Below are 23,821 nucleotides of genomic sequence, written 5' to 3'. Positions count from 1 at the left end.
CTGTTTTTGTAGAATCTATAAGTGGATATTTGGATAACTGTGATGATTTCGTTGGAAACGGGAATATCTTCATCTAAAATCTAGACAGAAGGGCTGTCAGAAACTACTTTGTGATATCTGCATTCAAGTCACAGAGCTGAACATTCCCTTTCATAGAGTAGGTTTGAAACAGTCTTTTTGTAGTATCTGGAAGTGGACTTTTCGAGCGCTTTCAGGCCTATGGTGAAAAAGGAAATATCATCCCATAAAATCTAGACAAAAGCATTCTAAGAAACATATTTGGGATGAGTTTACTCCACTAACAGACTTGATCATTTCTTTTTATATAGCAGTTTGGAAACACTCTTTTTGTAGAATCTGCAAGTGGATATTTGGATAACTGTAAAGATTTCGTTGGAAACGGTAATATCTTCATATAAAATCTTGACAGAAGCATTCTCAGAAACTTCTTTGTGATGTTTGTCCTCAACTAACAGAGTTCAACATTTCTTTTGCTACAGCAGTTTGGAAACACTCTTTTGGTAGAATCTTCAAGTGGATATTTGGATAACTGTGAAGATTTCATAGGAAACGGGAATATCTTCATATAAAACCTTTACAAAAGCATTCTCAGAAACTTCTTTGTGATGAGTGTCCTCAACTTACAGAGTTGAACCTTTCTTTTTATAGAGCAGTTTGGAAACACTCTTTTTGTGGAATCTGTAATTGGATATCTAGATAGTCCTAAGGATTTCGTTGGAAACGGGAATATCTTCATCTAAATTCTAGACAGAAGCACTGTCAGAAACTACTTTGTGATATCTGCATTCAAGTCACAGAGGTGAACATTCCCTTTCATAGAGCAGGTTGGAAACCCTCTTTCTGTAGTGTCTGGAAGTGGACATTTCGATCGCATTCGGGCCTATGGTGAAAAACGAAATATCTCCCCTTTAAATCTACACAGAAGCGTTCTCAGAAACTTATTTGGGATGTGTGTCCTCAACTAACGGAGTTGAAACTTTCTTTTGATAGAGCAGTTTGGAAACACTCTTTTTGTAGAATCTGCAAGTCGATGTTTGGATAACTGTGAAGATTTCGTTGGAAACGGGAATATCTTCATATAAAATCTAGACAGAAGCATTCTCAGAAACTTCTTTGTGATGAGTGTCCTCAACTAACAGAGTTGAACCTTTCTTTTTCTAGAGCAGTTTGGAAACACTCTTTTTGTAGAATCTGTATGTGGATATCAAGATAGTTCTAACGATTTCATTGGAAACGGGAATATCTTCTTCTGAAATCTAGACAGAAGCACTGTCAGAAACTACTTTGTGATATCTGCATTCAAGCCTCAGAGCTGAACATTCCGTTTCATAGAGCAGGTTTGAAACACTCTTTCTGCAGTATCTGGAAGTGGACATTTCGAGCTCTTTCAGGCCTACGGTGAAAAAGGAAGTATCTTCCCACAAAAACGAGACAGAGGATTTCTCAGAAACTTATTTGGGATGTGTATCCTCAACGAAGAGAGTTGAACCTTTCTTTTGATACAGCAGTTTGGAAACACTCTTTTTGTAGAATCTGCAAGTGGATATTTGGAAAGCTGTGAAGATTTCATAGGAAACGGGAATATCTTCATGTAAAATCTAGACAGAAGCATTCTCAGAAACTTCTTTGTGATGTGTGTCCTTAACTAACAGAGATGAAACTTTCTTTTGATACAGCAGTTTGGAAACACTCTTTTTGTAGAATCTGTAAGTGGATATTGGGACAGCTCTGAGGATTTCGTTGGAAACGGGAATATCTTCATTTAAAATCTAGACAGAAGCATTCTCAGAAACTTCTTTCTGATGTGTGTCCTCAACTAACAGAGTTGAACCTTTCTTTGGATAGAGCAGTTTGGAAACACTCTTTTTGTGGAATCTGCAAGTGGATATTTGTTTAACTGTGATGATTTCGTTGGAAACGGGAATATCTTCATCTAAAATCTAGACAGAAGCATTCTCAGAAACTTCTTTGTGATGTTTGTCCTCAACTAACAGAGTTCAACATTTCTTTTGCTACAGCAGTTTGGAAACACTCTTTTGGTAGAATCTTCAAGTGGATATTTGCATAACTGTGAAGATTTCATTGGAAACGGGAATATCTTCATATAAAATCTAGACAGAAGCATTCTCAGAAACTTCTTTGTGATGTGTGTCCTCAACTAACAGAGTTGAACCTCTCTTTGGATACAGCAGTTTGGAAACACTGTTTTTGTAGAATCTGTAAGTGGATATTTGGATAACTGTGATGATTTCGTTGGAAACGGGAATATATTCATCTAAAATCTAGACAGAAGGGCTGTCAGAAACTACTTTGTGATATCTGCATTCAAGTCACAGAGCTGAACATTCCCTTTCATAGAGTAGGTTTGAAACAGTCTTTCTGTAGTATCTGGAAGTGGACATTTCGAGCGCTTTCAGGCCTATGGTGAAAAAGGAAATATCATCCCATAAAATCTAGACAAAAGCATTCTAAGAAACTTATTTGGGATGAGTTTACTCCACTAACAGACTTGATCATTTCTTTTGATATGGCAGTTTGGAAACACTCTTTTTGTAGAATCTGCAAGTGGATATTTGGATAACTGTAAAGATTTCGTTGGAAACGGTAATATCTTCATATAAAATCTTGACAGAAGCTCTCTCAGAAACCTCTTTGTGATGTTTGTCCTCAACTAACAGAGTTCAACATTTCTTTTGCTACAGCAGTTTGGAAACACTCTTTTTGTAGAATCTTCAAGTGGATATTTGGATAACTGTGAAGATTTCATAGGAAACGGGAATATCTTCATATAAAATCTTGACAAAAGCATTCTCAGAAACTTCTTCGTGATGAGTGTCCTCAACTAACAGAGTTGAACCTTTCTTTTGACAGAGCACTTTCGAAACACTCTTTTTGTAGAATCTGTAAGTGGATATCTAGATAGTTCTAACGATTTCATGGGAAACGGGAATATCTTCATCTGAAATCTAGACAGAAGCACTGTCAGAAACTACTTTGTGATATCTATATTCAACTCACGGAGCTGAACATTCCCTTTCATAGAGCAGGTTGGAAACCCTCTTTCTGTAGTGTCTGGAAGTGGACATTTCGAGCGCATTCGGGCCTATGGTGAAAAACGAAATATCTCCCCATTAAATCTACACAGAAGCATTCTCCGAAACTTATTTGGCATGTGTGTCCTCAACTAACAGAGTTGATACTTTCTTTTGATAGAGCAGTTTGGAAACACTCTTTTTGTAGAATCTGCAAGTCGATGTTTGGATAACTGTGAAGATTTCATTGGAAACGGGAAAATCTTCATATAAAATCTAGACAGAAGCATTCTCAGAAACTTCTTTGTGATGAGTGACCTCAACTAACAGAGTTGAACCTTTTTTTTTATAGAGCAGTTTGGAAAAACTCTTTTTGTAGAATCTGTATGTGGATATCAAGATAGTTCTAACGATTTCATTGGAAACGGGAATATCTTCTTCTAAAATCTAGACAGAAGCACTGTCAGAAACTACTTTGTGATATCTGCATTCAAGCCTCAGAGCTGAACATTCCGTTTCATAGAGCAGGTTTGAAAAACTCTTTCTGCAGTATCTGGAAGTGGACATTTCGAGCGCTTTCAGGCCTACGGTGAAAAAGGAAGTATCTTCCCATAAAAACGAGACAGAGGCTTTCTCAGAATCTTATTTGGGATGTGTGTCGTCAACTAAGAGAGCTGAACCTTTCTTTTGATACAGCAGTTTGGAAACACTCTTTTTGTAGAATCTGCAAGAGGATATTTGGAAAGTTGTGAAGATTTCGTAGGAAACGGGAATGTCTTCATGTAAAATCTAGACAGAAGCATTCTCAGAAACTTCTTTGTGATGTGTGTCCTGAACTAACAGAGTTCAACCTTTCTTTTGATACAGCAATTTGGAATCACTCTTTTTGTAGAATCTGTAAGTTTATAATGGGTTTGCTATGAGGATTTCATTGGAAATGGGAATATCTTCATTTAAAATCTAGACAGAAGCATTCTCAGAAACTTCTTTGTGATGTGTGTCCTCAACTAACAGAGTTGAACCTTTCTTTGAATAGAGCAGTTTGGAAACACTCTTTTTGTAGAATATGTAAGTGGATATTTGGATAACTGTGATGATTTCGTTGGAAACGGGAATACCTTCATCTAAAATCTAGACAGAAGCACTGTCTGAAACTACTTTGCGATATCTGCATTCAAGTCACAGAGCTGAACATTTCCATTCATAGAGTAGGTTTGAAACAGTCTTTCTGTAGTATCTGGAAGTGGACATTTCGAGCGATTTCAGGCCTATGGTGAAAAAGGAAATATCATCCCATAAAATCTAGACAGAAGCATTCTCAGAAACTTATTTGGGATGTGTTTCCTCAACTAACAGAGTTGATCCTTTCTTTTGATATAGCAGTTTGGAAACACTCTTTTTGTAGATTCTGCAAGTGGATATTTGGATAACTGTGAAGATTTCGTTGGAAACGGTAATATCTTCGTATAAAACCTAGACAGAAGCATTCTCAGAAACTTCTTTGTGATGTGTGTCCTCAACTAACAGAGCGCAAAATTACTCTTGCTACAGCAGTTTGGAAACACTCTTTTTGTAGAATCTTCAAGTGGATATTTGGATAACTGTGAAGATTTCATAGGAAACGGAAATATCTTCATATAAAACCTTTACAAAAGCATTCTCAGAAACTTCTTTGTGATGAGTGTCCTCAACTTACAGAGTTGAACCTTTCTTTTTATAGAGCAGTTTGGAAACACTCTTTTTGTGGAATCTGTAATTGGATATCTAGATAGTCCTATGGATTTCGTTGGAAACGGGAATATCTTCATCTAAATTCTATACAGAAGCACTGTCAGAAACTACTTTGTGATATCTGCATTCAAGTCACAGAGGTGAACATTCCCTTTCATAGAGCAGGTTGGAAACCCTCTTTCTGTAGTGTCTGGAAGTGGAAATTTCGAGCGCATTCGGGCCTATGGTGAAAAACGAAATATCTCCCCTTTAAATCTACACAGAAGCGTTCTCAGAAACTTATTTGGGATGTGTGTCCTCAACTAACAGAGTTGAAACTTTCTTTTGATAGAGCAGTTTGGAAACACTCTTTTTGTAGAATCTGCAAGTCGATGTTTGGATAACTGTGAAGATTTCATTGGAAACGGGAAAATCTTCATATAAAATCTAGACAGAAGCATTCTCAGAAACTTCTTTGTGATGAGTGACCTCAACTAACAGAGTTGAACCTTTTTTTTTATAGAGCAGTTTGGAAAAACTCTTTTTGTAGAATCTGTATGTGGATATCAAGATAGTTCTAACGATTTCATTGGAAACGGGAATATCTTCTTCTAAAATCTAGACAGAAGCACTGTCAGAAACTACTTTGTGATATCTGCATTCAAGCCTCAGAGCTGAACATTCCGTTTCATAGAGCAGGTTTGAAAAACTCTTTCTGCAGTATCTGGAAGTGGACATTTCGAGCGCTTTCAGGCCTACGGTGAAAAAGGAAGTATCTTCCCATTAAAACGAGACAGAGGCTTTCTCAGAATCTTATTTGGGATGTGTGTCGTCAACTAAGAGAGCTGAACCTTTCTTTTGATACAGCAGTTTGGAAACACTCTTTTTGTAGAATCTGCAAGAGGATATTTGGAAAGTTGTGAAGATTTCGTAGGAAACGGGAATGTCTTCATGTAAAATCTAGACAGAAGCATTCTCAGAAACTTCTTTGTGATGTGTGTCCTGAACTAACAGAGTTCAACCTTTCTTTTGATACAGCAATTTGGAATCACTCTTTTTGTAGAATCTGTAAGTTTAAAATGGGTTTGCTATGAGGATTTCATTGGAAATGGGAATATCTTCATTTAAAATCTAGACAGAAGCATTCTCAGAAACTTCTTTGTGATGTGTGTCCTCAACTAACAGAGTTGAACCTTTCTTTGGATAGAGCAGTTTGGAAACACTCTTTTTGTAGAATATGTAAGTGGATATTTGGATAACTGTGATGATTTCGTTGGAAACGGGAATACCTTCATCTAAAATCTAGACAGAAGCACTGTCTGAAACTACTTTGCGATATCTGCATTCAAGTCACAGAGCTGAACATTTCCATTCATAGAGTAGGTTTGAAACAGTCTTTCTGTAGTATCTGGAAGTGGACATTTCGAGCGATTTCAGGCCTATGGTGAAAAAGGAAATATCATCCCGTAAAATCTAGACAGAAGCATTCTCAGAAACTTATTTGGGATGTGTTTCCTCAACTAACAGAGTTGATCCTTTCTTTTGATATAGCAGTTTGGAAACACTCTTTTTGTAGATTCTGCAAGTGGATATTTGGATAACTGTGAAGATTTCGTTGGAAACGGTAATATCTTCGTATAAAACCTAGACAGAAGCATTCTCAGAAACTTCTTTGTGATGTGTGTCCTCAACTAACAGAGCGCAAAATTACTCTTGCTACAGCAGTTTGGAAACACTCTTTTTGTAGAATCTTCAAGTGGATATTTGGATAACTGTGAAGATTTCATAGGAAACGGGAATATCTTCATATAAAACCTTTACAAAAGCATTCTCAGAAACTTCTTTGTGATGAGTGTCCTCAACTTACAGAGTTGAACCTTTCTTTTTCTAGAGCAGTTTGGAAACACTCTTTTTGTAGAATCTGTATGTGGATATCAAGATAGTTCTAACGATTTCATTGGAAACGGGAATATCTTCTTCTGAAATCTAGACAGAAGCACTGTCAGAAACTACTTTGTGATATCTGCATTCAAGCCTCAGAGCTGAACATTCCGTTTCATAGAGCAGGTTTGAAACACTCTTTCTGCAGTATCTGCAAGTGGACATTTCGAGCTCTTTCAGGCCTACGGTGAAAAAGGAAGTATCTCCCCACAAAAACGAGACAGAGGATTTCTCAGAAACTTATTTGGGATGTGTATCCTCAACTAAGAGAGTTGAACCTTTCTTTTGATACAGCAGTTTGGAAACACTCTTTTTGTAGAATCTGCAAGTGGATATTTGGAAAGCTGTGAAGATTTCATAGGAAACGGGAATATCTTCATGTAAAATCTAGACAGAAGCATTCTCAGAAACTTCTTTGTGATGTGTGTCCTTAACTAACAGAGATGAAACTTTCTTTTGATACAGCAGTTTGGAAACACTCTTTTTGTAGAATCTGTAAGTGGATATTGGGACAGCTCTGAGGATTTCGTTGGAAACGGGAATATCTTCATTTAAAATCTAGACAGAAGCATTCTCAGAAACTTCTTTCTGATGTGTGTCCTCAACTAACAGAGTTGAACCTTTCTTTGGATAGAGCAGTTTGGAAACACTCTTTTTGTGGAATCTGCAAGTGGATATTTGTTTAACTGTGATGATTTCGTTGGAAACGGGAATATCTTAATCTAAAATCTAGACAGAAGCATTCTCAGAAACTTCTTTGTGATGTTTGTCCTCAACTAACAGAGTTCAACATTTCTTTTGCTACAGCAGTTTGGAAACACTCTTTTTGTAGAATCTTCAAGTGGATATTTGCATAACTGTGAAGATTTCATTGGAAACGGGAATATCTTCATATAAAATCTAGACAGAAGCATTCTCAGAAACTTCTTTGTGATGGGTGTCCTCAACTAACAGAGTTGAACCTTTCTTTGGATACAGCAGTTTGGAAACACTGTTTTTGTAGAATCTGTAAGTGGATATTTGGATAACTGTGATGATTTCGTTGGAAACGGGAATATATTCATCTAAAATCTAGACAGAAGGGCTGTCAGAAACTACTTTGTGATATCTGCATTCAAGTCACAGAGCTGAACATTCCCTTTCATAGAGTAGGTTTGAAACAGTCTTTCTGTAGTATCTGGAAGTGGACATTTCGAGCGCTTTCAGGCCTATGGTGAAAAAGGAAATATCATCCCATAAAATCTAGACAAAAGCATTCTAAGAAACTTATTTGGGATGAGTTTACTCCACTAACAGACTTGATCATTTCTTTTGATATGGCAGTTTGGAAACACTCTTTTTGTAGAATCTGCAAGTGGATATTTGGATAACTGTAAAGATTTCGTTGGAAACGGTAATATCTTCATATAAAATCTTGACAGAAGCTCTCTCAGAAACCTCTTTGTGATGTTTGTCCTCAACTAACAGAGTTCAACATTTCTTTTGCTACAGCAGTTTGGAAACACTCTTTTTGTAGAATCTTCAAGTGGATATTTGCATAACTGTGAAGATTTCATTGGAAACGGGAATATCTTCATATAAAATCTAGACAGAAGCATTCTCAGAAACTTCTTTGTGATGTGTGTCCTCAACTAACAGAGTTGAACCTTTCTTTGGATACAGCAGTGTGGAAACACTGTTTTTGTAGAATCTATAAGTGGATATTTGGATAACTGTGATGATTTCGTTGGAAACGGGAATATCTTCATCTAAAATCTAGACAGAAGGGCTGTCAGAAACTACTTTGTGATATCTGCATTCAAGTCACAGAGCTGAACATTCCCTTTCATAGAGTAGGTTTGAAACAGTCTTTTTGTAGTATCTGGAAGTGGACTTTTCGAGCGCTTTCAGGCCTATGGTGAAAAAGGAAATATCATCCCATAAAATCTAGACAAAAGCATTCTAAGAAACATATTTGGGATGAGTTTACTCCACTAACAGACTTGATCATTTCTTTTGATATAGCAGTTTGGAAACACTCTTTTTGTAGAATCTGCAAGTGGATATTTGGATAACTGTAAAGATTTCATTGGAAACGGTAATATCTTCATATAAAATCTTGACAGAAGCATTCTCAGAAACTTCTTTGTGATGTTTGTCCTCAACTAACAGAGTTCAACATTTCTTTTGCTACAGCAGTTTGGAAACACTCTTTTTGTAGAATCTTCAAGTGGATATTTGGATAACTGTGAAGATTTCATAGGAAACGGGAATATCTTCATATAAAACCTTTACAAAAGCATTCTCAGAAACTTCTTTGTGATGAGTGTCCTCAACTTACAGAGTTGAACCTTTCTTTTTATAGAGCAGTTTGGAAACACTCTTTTTGTGGAATCTGTAATTGGATATCTAGATAGTCCTAAGGATTTCGTTGGAAACGGGAATATCTTCATCTAAATTCTAGACAGAAGCACTGTCAGAAACTACTTTGTGATATCTGCATTCAAGTCACAGAGGTGAACATTCCCTTTCATAGAGCAGGTTGGAAACCCTCTTTCTGTAGTGTCTGGAAGTGGACATTTCGAGCGCATTCGGGCCTATGGTGAAAAACGAAATATCTCCCCTTTAAATCTACACAGAAGCGTTCTCAGAAACTTATTTGGGATGTGTGTCCTCAACTAACAGAGTTGAAACTTTCTTTTGATAGAGCAGTTTGGAAACACTCTTTTTGTAGAATCTGCAAGTCGATGTTTGGATAACTGTGAAGATTTCGTTGGAAACGGGAATATCTTCATATAAAATCTAGACAGAAGCATTCTCAGAAACTTCTTTGTGATGAGTGTCCTCAACTAACAGAGTTGAACCTTTCTTTTTCTAGAGCAGTTTGGAAACACTCTTTTTGTAGAATCTGTATGTGGATATCAAGATAGTTCTAACGATTTCATTGGAAACGGGAATATCTTCTTCTGAAATCTAGACAGAAGCACTGTCAGAAACTACTTTGTGATATCTGCATTCAAGCCTCAGAGCTGAACATTCCGTTTCATAGAGCAGGTTTGAAACACTCTTTCTGCAGTATCTGCAAGTGGACATTTCGAGCTCTTTCAGGCCTACGGTGAAAAAGGAAGTATCTTCCCATAAAAACGAGACAGAGGATTTCTCAGAAACTTATTTGGGATGTGTATCCTCAACGAAGAGAGTTGAACCTTTCTTTTGATACAGCAGTTTGGAAACACTCTTTTTGTAGAATCTGCAAGTGGATATTTGGAAAGCTGTGAAGATTTCATAGGAAACGGGAATATCTTCATGTAAAATCTAGACAGAAGCATTCTCAGAAACTTCTTTGTGATGTGTGTCCTTAACTAACAGAGATGAAACTTTCTTTTGATACAGCAGTTTGGAAACACTCTTTTTGTAGAATCTGTAAGTGGATATTGGGACAGCTCTGAGGATTTCGTTGGAAACGGGAATATCTTCATTTAAAATCTAGACAGAAGCATTCTCAGAAACTTCTTTCAGATGTGTGTCCTCAACTAACAGAGTTGAACCTTTCTTTGGATAGAGCAGTTTGGAAACACTCTTTTTGTAGAATCTGCAAGTGGATATTTGTTTAACTGTGATGATTTCGTTGGAAACGGGAATATCTTCATCTAAAATCTAGACAGAAGCATTCTCAGAAACTTCTTTGTGATGTTTGTCCTCAACTAACAGAGTTCAACATTTCTTTTGCTACAGCAGTTTGGAAACACTCTTTTGGTAGAATCTTCAAGTGGATATTTGCATAACTGTGAAGATTTCATTGGAAACGGGAATATCTTCATATAAAATCTAGACAGAAGCATTCTCAGAAACTTCTTTGTGATGTGTGTCCTCAACTAACAGAGTTGAACCTTTCTTTGGATACAGCAGTTTGGAAACACTGTTTTTGTAGAATCTGTAAGTGGATATTTGGATAACTGTGATGATTTCGTTGGAAACGGGAATATCTTCATCTAAAATCTAGACAGAAGGGCTGTCAGAAACTACTTTGTGATATCTGCATTCAAGTCACAGAGCTGAACATTCCCTTTCATAGAGTAGGTTTGAAACAGTCTTTCTGTAGTATCTGGAAGTGGACATTTCGAGCGCTTTCAGGCCTATGGTGAAAAAGGAAATATCATCCCATAAAATCTAGACAAAAGCATTCTAAGAAACTTATTTGGGATGAGTTTACTCCACTAACAGACTTGATCATTTCTTTTGATATGGCAGTTTGGAAACACTCTTTTTGTAGAATCTTCAAGTGGATATTTGGATAACTGTGAAGATTTCATAGGAAACGGGAATATCTTCATATAAAATCTTGACAAAAGCATTCTCAGAAACTTCTTCGTGATGAGTGTCCTCAACTAACAGAGTTGAACCTTTCTTTTGACAGAGCACTTTCGAAACACTCTTTTTGTAGAATCTGTAAGTGGATATCTAGATAGTTCTAACGATTTCATGGGAAACGGGAATATCTTCATCTGAAATCTAGACAGAAGCACTGTCAGAAACTACTTTGTGATATCTATATTCAACTCACGGAGCTGAACATTCCCTTTCATAGAGCAGGTTGGAAACCCTCTTTCTGTAGTGTCTGGAAGTGGACATTTCGAGCGCATTCGGGCCTATGGTGAAAAACGAAATATCTCCCCATTAAATCTACACAGAAGCATTCTCCGAAACTTATTTGGCATGTGTGTCCTCAACTAACAGAGTTGATACTTTCTTTTGATAGAGCAGTTTGGAAACACTCTTTTTGTAGAATCTGCCAGTCGATGTTTGGATAACTGTGAAGATTTCATTGGAAACGGGAAAATCTTCATATAAAATCTAGACAGAAGCATTCTCAGAAACTTCTTTGTGATGAGTGACCTCAACTAACAGAGTTGAACCTTTTTTTTTATAGAGCAGTTTGGAAAAACTCTTTTTGTAGAATCTGTATGTGGATATCAAGATAGTTCTAACGATTTCATTGGAAACGGGAATATCTTCTTCTAAAATCTAGACAGAAGCACTGTCAGAAACTACTTTGTGATATCTGCATTCAAGCCTCAGAGCTGAACATTCCGTTTCATAGAGCAGGTTTGAAAAACTCTTTCTGCAGTATCTGGAAGTGGACATTTCGAGCGCTTTCAGGCCTACGGTGAAAAAGGAAGTATCTTCCCATAAAAACGAGACAGAGGCTTTCTCAGAATCTTATTTGGGATGTGTGTCGTCAACTAAGAGAGCTGAACCTTTCTTTTGATACAGCAGTTTGGAAACACTCTTTTTGTAGAATCTGCAAGAGGATATTTGGAAAGTTGTGAAGATTTCGTAGGAAACGGGAATGTCTTCATGTAAAATCTAGACAGAAGCATTCTCAGAAACTTCTTTGTGATGTGTGTCCTGAACTAACAGAGTTCAACCTTTCTTTTGATACAGCAATTTGGAATCACTCTTTTTGTAGAATCTGTAAGTTTATAATGGGTTTGCTATGAGGATTTCATTGGAAATGGGAATATCTTCATTTAAAATCTAGACAGAAGCATTCTCAGAAACTTCTTTGTGATGTGTGTCCTCAACTAACAGAGTTGAACCTTTCTTTGGATAGAGCAGTTTGGAAACACTCTTTTTGTAGAATATGTAAGTGGATATTTGGATAACTGTGATGATTTCGTTGGAAACGGGAATACCTTCATCTAAAATCTAGACAGAAGCACTGTCTGAAACTACTTTGCGATATCTGCATTCAAGTCACAGAGCTGAACATTTCCATTCATAGAGTAGGTTTGAAACAGTCTTTCTGTAGTATCTGGAAGTGGACATTTCGAGCGATTTCAGGCCTATGGTGAAAAAGGAAATATCATCCCATAAAATCTAGACAGAAGCATTCTCAGAAACTTATTTGGGATGTGTTTCCTCAACTAACAGAGTTGATCCTTTCTTTTGATATAGCAGTTTGGAAACACTCTTTTTGTAGATTCTGCAAGTGGATATTTGGATAACTGTGAAGATTTCGTTGGAAACGGTAATATCTTCGTATAAAACCTAGACAGAAGCATTCTCAGAAACTTCTTTGTGATGTGTGTCCTCAACTAACAGAGCGCAAAATTACTCTTGCTACAGCAGTTTGGAAACACTCTTTTTGTAGAATCTTCAAGTGGATATTTGGATAACTGTGAAGATTTCGTTGGAAACGGGAATATCTTCATATAAAATCTAGACAGAAGCATTCTCAGAAACTTCTTTGTGAGGAGTGTCCTCAACTAACAGAGTTGAACCTTTCTTTTGACAGAGCACTTTGGAAACACTCTTTTTGTAGAATCTGTAAGTGGATATCTAGATAGTTCTAATGATTTCATTGGAAACGGGAATATCTTCATCTGAAATCTAGACAGAAGCACTTTCAGAAACTACTTTGTGATATCTGCATTTAAGTCACAGAGCTGAACATTCCCTTTCATATAGCAGGTTTGAAACCCTCTTTCTGTAGTGTCTGGAAGTGGACATTTCGAGCGCTTTCAGGCCTATGGTAAAAAACGAAATATCTTCCCATAAAATCTAGACAGAAGCATCCTCAGAAACTTATTTGGGATGTGTGTCCTCAACTAACAGAATTATACCTTTCTTTTGATAGAGCAGTTTGGAAACAATCTTTTTGTATAATCTGGAAGTCGATGTTTGGATAACCATGAAGATTTCGTTGGAAACGGGAATATCTTCATATAAAATCTAGACAGAAGCATTCTCAGAAACGTCTTTGTGATGAGTGTCCTCAACTAACAGAGTTGCACCTTTCTTTTGATAGAGCAGTTTGGAAACACTCTTTTTGTGGAATGTGTAATTGGATATCTAGATAGTCCTAACGATTTCGTTGGAAACGGCAATATCTTCGTTTAAAATCTAGACAGAAGCATTCTCAGAAACTTCTTTGTGATGTGTGTCCTCAACTAACAGAGATGAACCTTTCTTTGGATACAGCAGTTTGGAAACACTCTTTTTGTAGAATCTGCAAGTGGATATTTGGAAAGCTGTGAAGATTTCATAGGAAACGGGAATATCTTCATGTAAAATCTAGACAGAAGCATTCTCAGAAACTTCTTTGTGATGTGTGTCCTCCACAAACAGAGTTGAACATTTCTTTTGATACAGCAGTTTGGAAACACTCTTTTTGTAGAATCTGTAAGTGGATATTGGGACAGCTCTGAGGATTTCGTTGGAAATGGGAATATCTTCATTTAAAATCTAGACAGAAGCATTCTCAGAAACTTCTTTGTGATGTGTGTCCTCAACTAACAGAGTTCAACCTTTCTTTGGATAGAGCAGTTTGGAAACACTCTTTTTGTAGAATCTGCAAGTGGATATTTGTTTAACTGTGATGATTTCGTTGGAAACGGGAATATCTCCATCTAAAATCTAGACAGAAGCATTCTCAGAAACTTCTTTGTGATGTTTGTCCTCAACTAACAGAGTTCAACATTTCTTTTGCTACAGCAGTTTGGAAACACTCTTTTTGTAGAATCTTCAAGTGGATATTTGCATAACTGTGAAGATTTCATTGGAAACGGGAATATCTTCATATAAAATCTAGACAGAAGCATTCTCAGAAACTTCTTTGTGATGTGTGTCCTCAACTAACAGAGTTGAACCTTTCTTTGGATACAGCAGTGTGGAAACACTGTTTTTGTAGAATCTATAAGTGGATATTTGGATAACTGTGATGATTTCGTTGGAAACGGGAATATCTTCATCTAAAATCTAGACAGAAGGGCTGTCAGAAACTACTTTGTGATATCTGCATTCAAGTCACAGAGCTGAACATTCCCTTTCATAGAGTAGGTTTGAAACAGTCTTTTTGTAGTATCTGGAAGTGGACTTTTCGAGCGCTTTCAGGCCTATGGTGAAAAAGGAAATATCATCCCATAAAATCTAGACAAAAGCATTCTAAGAAACATATTTGGGATGAGTTTACTCCACTAACAGACTTGATCATTTCTTTTGATATGGCAGTTTGGAAACACTCTTTTTGTAGAATCTGCAAGTGGATATTTGGATAACTGTAAAGATTTCGTTGGAAACGGTAATATCTTCATATAAAATCTTGACAGAAGCATTCTCAGAAACTTCTTTGTGATGTTTGTCCTCAACTAACAGAGTTCAACATTTCTTTTGCTACAGCAGTTTGGAAACACTCTTTTTGTAGAATCTTCAAGTGGATATTTGGATAACTGTGAAGATTTCATAGGAAACGGGAATATCTTCATATAAAACCTTTACAAAAGCATTCTCAGAAACTTCTTTGTGATGAGTGTCCTCAACTTACAGAGTTGAACCTTTCTTTTTATAGAGCAGTTTGGAAACACTCTTTTTGTGGAATCTGTAATTGGATATCTAGATAGTCCTAAGGATTTCGTTGGAAACGGGAATATCTTCATCTAAATTCTAGACAGAAGCACTGTCAGAAACTACTTTGTGATATCTGCATTCAAGTCACAGAGGTGAACATTCCCTTTCATAGAGCAGGTTGGAAACCCTCTTTCTGTAGTGTCTGGAAGTGGACATTTCTAGCGCATTCGGGCCTATGGTGAAAAACGAAATATCTCCCCTTTAAATCTACACAGAAGCGTTCTCAGAAACTTATTTGGGATGTGTGTCCTCAACTAACAGAGTTGAAACTTTCTTTTGATAGAGCAGTTTGGAAACACTCTTTTTGTAGAATCTGCAAGTCGATGTTTGGATAACTGTGAAGATTTCGTTGGAAACGGGAATATCTTCATATAAAATCTAGACAGAAGCATTCTCAGAAACTTCTTTGTGATGAGTGTCCTCAACTAACAGAGTTGAACCTTTCTTTTTCTAGAGCAGTTTGGAAACACTCTTTTTGTAGAATCTGTATGTGGATATCAAGATAGTTCTAACGATTTCATTGGAAACGGGAATATCTTCTTCTGAAATCTAGACAGAAGCACTGTCAGAAACTACTTTGTGATATCTGCATTCAAGCCTCAGAGCTGAACATTCCGTTTCATAGAGCAGGTTTGAAACACTCTTTCTGCAGTATCTGCAAGTGGACATTTTGAGCTCTTTCAGGCCTACGGTGAAAAAGGAAGTATCTTCCCATAAAAACGAGACAGAGGATTTCTCAGAAACTTATTTGGGATGTGTATCCTCAACGAAGAGAGTTGAACCTTTCTTTTGATACAGCAGTTTGGAAACACTCTTTTTGTAGAATCTGCAAGTGGATATTTGGAAAGCTGTGAAGATTTCATAGGAAACGGGAATATCTTCATGTAAAATCTAGACAGAAGCATTCTCAGAAACTTCTTTGTGATGTGTGTCCTTAACTAACAGAGATGAAACTTTCTTTTGATACAGCAGTTTGGAAACACTCTTTTTGTAGAATCTGTAAGTGGATATTGGGACAGCTCTGAGGATTTCGTTGGAAACGGGAATATCTTCATTTAAAATCTAGACAGAAGCATTCTCAGAAACTTCTTTCAGATGTGTGTCCTCAATTAACAGAGTTGAACCTTTCTTTGGATAGAGCAGTTTGGAAACACTCTTTTTGTAGAATCTGCAAGTGGATATTTGTTTAACTGTGATGATTTCGTTGGAAACGGGAATATCTTCATCTAAAATCTAGACAGAAGCATTCTCAGAAACTTCTTTGTGATGTTTGTCCTCAACTAACAGAGTTCAACATTTCTTTTGCTACAGCAGTTTGGAAACACTCTTTTTGTAGAATCTTCAAGTGGATATTTGCATAACTGTGAAGATTTCATTGGAAACGGGAATATCTTCATATAAAATCTAGACAGAAGCATTCTCAGAAACTTCTTTGTGATGTGTGTCCTCAACTAACAGAGTTGAACCTTTCTTTGGATACAGCAGTTTGGAAACACTGTTTTTGTAGAATCTGTAAGTGGATATTTGGATAACTGTGATGATTTCGTTGGAAACGGGAATATCTTCATCTAAAATCTAGACAGAAGGGCTGTCAGAAACTACTTTGTGATATCTGCATTCAAGTCACAGAGCTGAACATTCCCTTTCATAGAGTAGGTTTGAAACAGTCTTTCTGTAGTATCTGGAAGTGGACATTTCGAGCGCTTTCAGGCCTATGGTGAAAAAGGAAATATCATCCCATAAAATCTAGACAAAAGCATTCTAAGAAACTTATTTGGGATGAGTTTACTCCACTAACAGACTTGATCATTTCTTTTGATATGGCAGTTTGGAAACACTCTTTTTGTAGAATCTGCAAGTGGATATTTGGATAACTGTAAAGATTTCGTTGGAAACGGTAATATCTTCATATAAAATCTTGACAGAAGCTCTCTCAGAAACCTCTTTGTGATGTTTGTCCTCAACTAACAGAGTTCAACATTTCTTTTGCTACAGCAGTTTGGAAACACTCTTTTTGTAGAATCTTCAAGTGGATATTTGGATAACTGTGAAGATTTCGTTGGAAACGGGAATACCTTCATATAAAATCTTGACAAAAGCATTCTCAGAAACTTCTTCGTGATGAGTGTCCTCAACTAACAGAGTTGAACCTTTCTTTTGACAGAGCACTTTCGAAACACTCTTTTTGTAGAATCTGTAAGTGGATATCTAGATAGTTCTAACGATTTCATTGGAAACGGGAATATCTTCATCTGAAATCTAGACAGAAGCACTGTCAGAAACTACTTTGTGATATCTATATTCAACTCACGGAGCTGAACATTCCCTTTCATAGAGCAGGTTGGAAACCCTCTTTCTGTAGTGTCTGGAAGTGGACATTTCGAGCGCATTCGGGCCTATGGTGAAAAACGAAATATCTCCCCATTAAATCTACACAGAAGCATTCTCCGAAACTTATTTGGCATGTGTGTCCTCAACTAACAGAGTTGATACTTTCTTTTGATAGAGCAGTTTGGAAACACTCTTTTTGTAGAATCTGCAAGTCGATGTTTGGATAACTGTGAAGATTTCATTGGAAACGGGAAAATCTTCCTATAAAACCTAGACAGAAGCATTCTCAGAAACTTCTTTGTGATGTGTGTCCTCAACTAACAGAGCGCAAAATTACTCTTGCTACAGCAGTTTGGAAACACTCTTTTTGTAGAATCTTCAAGTGGATATTTGGATAACTGTGAAGATTTCATAGGAAACGGAAATATCTTCATATAAAACCTTTACAAAAGCATTCTCAGAAACTTCTTTGTGATGAGTGTCCTCAACTTACAGAGTTGAACCTTTCTTTGGATAGAGCAGTTTGGAAACACTCTTTTTGTAGAATCTGTAAGTGGATATTTGTTTAACTGTGATGATTTTGTTGGAAACGGGAATATCTTCATCTAAAATCTAGACAGAAGCATTCTCAGAAACTTCTTTGTGATGTTTGTCCTCAACTAACAGAGTTCAACATTTCCTTTGCTACAGCAGTTTGGAAACACTCTTTTTGTAGAATCTTCAAGTGGATATTTGCATAACTGTGAAGATTTCATTGGAAACGGGAATATCTTCATATAAAATCTAGACAGAAGCATTCTCAGAAACTTCTTTGTGATGAGTGTCCTCAACTAACAGAGTTGAACCTTTCTTTTTCTAGAGCAGTTTGGAAACACTCTTTTTGTAGAATCTGTATGTGGATATCAAGATAGTTCTAACGATTTCATTGGAAACGGGAATATCTTCTTCTGAAATCTAGACAGAAGCACTGTCAGAAACTACTTTGTGATATCTGCATTCAAGCCTCAGAGCTGAACATTCCGTTTCATAGAGCAGGTTTGAAACACTCTTTCTGCAGTATCTGCAAGTGGACATTTCGAGCTCTTTCAGGCCTACGGTGAAAAAGGAAGTATCTTCCCACAAAAACGAGACAGAGGATTTCTCAGAAACTTATTTGGGATGTGTATCCTCAACGAAGAGAGTTGAACCTTTCTTTTGATACAGCAGTTTGGAAACACTCTTTTTGTAGAATCTGCAAGTGGATATTTGGAAAGCTGTGAAGATTTCATAGGAAACGGGAATATCTTCATGTATAATCTAGACAGAAGCATTCTCAGAAACTTCTTTGTGATGTGTGTCCTTAACTAACAGAGATGAAACTTTCTTTTGATACAGCAGTTTGGAAACACTCTTTTTGTAGAATCTGTAAGTGGATATTGGGACAGCTCTGAGGATTTCGTTGGAAACGGGAATATCTTCATTTAAAATCTAGACAGAAGCATTCTCAGAAACTTCTTTCTGATGTGTGTCCTCAACTAACAGAGTTGAACCTTTCTTTGGATAGAGCAGTTTGGAAACACTCTTTTTGTAGAATCTGCAAGTGGATATTTGTTTAACTGTGATGATTTCGTTGGAAACGGGAATATCTTCATCTAAAATCTAGACAGAAGCATTCTCAGAAACTTCTTTGTGATGTTTGTCCTCAACTAACAGAGTTCAACATTTCTTTTGCTACAGCAGTTTGGAAACACTCTTTTGGTAGAATCTTCAAGTGGATATTTGCATAACTGTGAAGATTTCATTGGAAACGGGAATATCTTCATATAAAATCTAGACAGAAGCATTCTCAGAAACTTCTTTGTGATGTGTGTCCTCAACTAACAGAGTTGAACCTTTCTTTGGATACAGCAGTTTGGAAACACTGTTTTTGTAGAATCTGTAAGTGGATATTTGGATAACTGTGATGATTTCGTTGGAAACGGGAATATATTCATCTAAAATCTAGACAGAAGGGCTGTCAGAAACTACTTTGTGATATCTGCATTCAAGTCACAGAGCTGAACATTCCCTTTCATAGAGTAGGTTTGAAACAGTCTTTCTGTAGTATCTGGAAGTGGACATTTCGAGCGCATTCGGGCCTATGGTGAAAAACGAAATATCTCCCCTTTAAATCTACACAGAAGCATTCTCCGAAACTTATTTGGCATGTGTGTCCTCAACTAACAGAGTTGATACTTTCTTTTGATAGAGCAGTTTGGAAACACTCTTTTTGTAGAATCTGCAAGTCGATGTTTGGATAACTGTGAAGATTTCATTGGAAACGGGAAAATCTTCATATAAAATCTAGACAGAAGCATTCTCAGAAACTTTTTGTGATGAGTGACCTCAACTAACAGAGTTGAACCTCTTTTTTTATAGAGCAGTTTGGAAAAACTCTTTTTGTAGAATCTGTATGTGGATATCAAGATAGTTCTAACGATTTCATTGGAAACGGGAATATCTTCTTCTAAAATCTAGACAGAAACACTGTCAGAAACTACTTTGTGATATCTGCATTCAAGCCTCAGAGCTGAACATTCCGTTTCATAGAGCAGGTTTGAAAAACTCTCTCTGCAGTATCTGGAAGTGGACATTTCGAGCGCTTTCAGGCCTACGGTGAAAAAGGAAGTATCTTCCCATAAAAACGAGACAGAGGCTTTCTCAGAATCTTATTTGGGATGTGTGTCGTCAACTAAGAGAGCTGAACCTTTCTTTTGATACAGCAGTTTGGAAACACTCTTTTTGTAGAATCTGCAAGAGGATATTTGGAAAGTTGTGAAGATTTCGTAGGAAACGGGAATGTCTTCATGTAAAATCTAGACAGAAGCATTCTCAGAAACTTCTTTGTGATGTGTGTCCTGAACTAACAGAGTTCAACCTTTCTTTTGATACAGCAATTTGGAATCACTCTTTTTGTAGAATCTGTAAGTTTATAATGGGTTTGCTATGAGGATTTCATTGGAAATGGGAATATCTTCATTTAAAATCTAGACAGAAGCATTCTCAGAAACTTCTTTGTGATGTGTGTCCTCAACTAACAGAGTTGAACCTTTCTTTGGATAGAGCAGTTTGGAAACACTCTTTTTGTAGAATATGTAAGTGGATATTTGGATAACTGTGATGATTTCGTTGGAAACGGGAATACCTTCATCTAAAATCTAGACAGAAGCACTGTCTGAAACTACTTTGCGATATCTGCATTCAAGTCACAGAGCTGAACATTTCCATTCATAGAGTAGGTTTGAAACAGTCTTTCTGTAGTATCTGGAAGTGGACATTTCGAGCGATTTCAGGCCTATGGTGAAAAAGGAAATATCATCCCATAAAATCTAGACAGAAGCATTCTCAGAAACTTATTTGGGATGTGTTTCCTCAACTAACAGAGTTGATCCTTTCTTTTGATATAGCAGTTTGGAAACACTCTTTTTGTAGATTCTGCAAGTGGATATTTGGATAACTGTGAAGATTTCGTTGGAAACGGTAATATCTTCGTATAAAACCTAGACAGAAGCATTCTCAGAAACTTCTTTGTGATGTGTGTCCTCAACTAACAGAGCGCAAAATTACTCTTGCTACAGCAGTTTGGAAACACTCTTTTTGTAGAATCTTCAAGTGGATATTTGGATAACTGTGAAGATTTCGTTGGAAACGGGAATATCTTCATATAAAATCTAGACAGAAGCATTCTCAGAAACTTCTTTGTGAGGAGTGTCCTCAACTAACAGAGTTGAACCTTTCTTTTGAGAGAGCACTTTGGAAACACTCTTTTTGTAGAATCTGTAAGTGGATATCTAGATAGTTCTAATGATTTCATTGGAAACGGGAATATCTTCATCTGAAATCTAGACAGAAGCACTTTCAGAAACTACTTTGTGATATCTGCATTTAAGTCACAGAGCTGAACATTCCCTTTCATATAGCAGGTTTGAAACCCTCTTTCTGTAGTGTCTGGAAGTGGACATTTCGAGCGCTTTCGGGCCTATGGTAAAAAACGAAATATCTTCCCATAAAATCTAGACAGAAGCATCCTCAGAAACTTATTTGGGATGTGTGTCCTCAACTAACAGAATTATACCTTTCTTTTGGTAGAGCAGTTTGGAAACAATCTTTTTGTATAATCTGGAAGTCGATGTTTGGATAACCATGAAGATTTCGTTGGAAACGGGAATATCTTCATATAAAATCTAGACAGAAGCATTCTCAGAAACGTCTTTGTGATGAGTGTCCTCAACTAACAGAGTTGCACCTTTCTTTTGATAGAGCAGTTTGGAAACACTCTTTTTGTGGAATGTGTAATTGGATATCTAGATAGTCCTAACGATTTCGTTGGAAACGGCAATATCTTCGTTTAAAATCTAGACAGAAGCATTCTCAGAAACTTCTTTGTGATGTGTGTCCTCAACTAACAGAGATGAACCTTTCTTTGGATACAGCAGTTTGGAAACACTCTTTTTGTAGAATCTGTAAGTGGATATTTGTTTAACTGTGATGATTTTGTTGGAAACGGGAATATCTTCATCTAAAATCTAGACAGAAGCATTCTCAGAAACTTCTTTGTGATGTTTGTCCTCAACTAACAGAGTTCAACATTTCCTTTGCTACAGCAGTTTGGAAACACTCTTTTTGTAGAATCATCAAGTGGATATTTGCATAACTGTGAAGATTTCATTGGAAACGGGAATATCTTCATATAAAATCTAGACAGAAGCATTCTCAGAAACTTCTTTGTGATGAGTGTCCTCAACTAACAGAGTTGAACCTTTCTTTTTCTAGAGCAGTTTGGAAACACTCTTTTTGTAGAATCTGTATGTGGATATCAAGATAGTTCTAACGATTTCATTGGAAACGGGAATATCTTCTTCTGAAATCTAGACAGAAGCACTGTCAGAAACTACTTTGTGATATCTGCATTCAAGCCTCAGAGCTGAACATTCCGTTTCATAGAGCAGGTTTGAAACACTCTTTCTGCAGTATCTGCAAGTGGACATTTCGAGCTCTTTCAGGCCTACGGTGAAAAAGGAAGTATCTTCCCACAAAAACGAGACAGAGGATTTCTCAGAAACTTATTTGGGATGTGTATCCTCAACGAAGAGAGTTGAACCTTTCTTTTGATACAGCAGTTTGGAAACACTCTTTTTGTAGAATCTGCAAGTGGATATTTGGAAAGCTGTGAAGATTTCATAGGAAACGGGAATATCTTCATGTATAATCTAGACAGAAGCATTCTCAGAAACTTCTTTGTGATGTGTGTCCTTAACTAACAGAGATGAAACTTTCTTTTGATACAGCAGTTTGGAAACACTCTTTTTGTAGAATCTGTAAGTGGATATTGGGACAGCTCTGAGGATTTCGTTGGAAACGGGAATATCTTCATTTAAAATCTAGACAGAAGCATTCTCAGAAACTTCTTTCTGATGTGTGTCCTCAACTAACAGAGTTGAACCTTTCTTTGGATAGAGCAGTTTGGAAACACTCTTTTTGTAGAATCTGCAAGTGGATATTTGTTTAACTGTGATGATTTCGTTGGAAACGGGAATATCTTCATCTAAAATCTAGACAGAAGCATTCTCAGAAACTTCTTTGTGATGTTTGTCCTCAACTAACAGAGTTCAACATTTCTTTTGCTACAGCAGTTTGGAAACACTCTTTTGGTAGAATCTTCAAGTGGATATTTGCATAACTGTGAAGATTTCATTGGAAACGGGAATATCTTCATATAAAATCTAGACAGAAGCATTCTCAGAAACTTCTTTGTGATGTGTGTCCTCAACTAACAGAGTTGAACCTTTCTTTGGATACAGCAGTTTGGAAACACTGTTTTTGTAGAATCTGTAAGTGGATATTTGGATAACTGTGATGATTTCGTTGGAAACGGGAATATATTCATCTAAAATCTAGACAGAAGGGCTGTCAGAAACTACTTTGTGATATCTGCATTCAAGTCACAGAGCTGAACATTCCCTTTCATAGAGTAGGTTTGAAACAGTCTTTCTGTAGTATCTGGAAGTGGACTTTTCGAGCGCTTTCAGGCCTATGGTGAAAAAGGAAATATCATCCCATAAAATCTAGACAAAAGCATTCTAAGAAACTTATTTGGGATGAGTTTACTCCACTAACAGACTTGATCATTTCTTTTGATATGGCAGTTTGGAAACACTCTTTTTGTAGAATCTGCAAGTGGATATTTGGATAACTGTAAAGATTTCGTTGGAAACGGTAATATCTTCATATAAAATCTTGACAGAAGCTCTCTCAGAAACCTCTTTGTGATGTTTGTCCTCAACTAACAGAGTTCAACATTTCTTTTGCTACAGCAGTTTGGAAACAATCTTTTTGTAGAATCTTCAAGTGGATATTTGGATAACTGTGAAGATTTCATA

This window comes from Gorilla gorilla, chromosome 13 (assembly GCF_029281585.2).
Source record: "Gorilla gorilla gorilla isolate KB3781 chromosome 13, NHGRI_mGorGor1-v2.1_pri, whole genome shotgun sequence".
Lineage (NCBI taxonomy): Eukaryota > Metazoa > Chordata > Mammalia > Primates > Hominidae > Gorilla > Gorilla gorilla.
Note: the sequence above shows the minus strand (reverse complement) of the source record.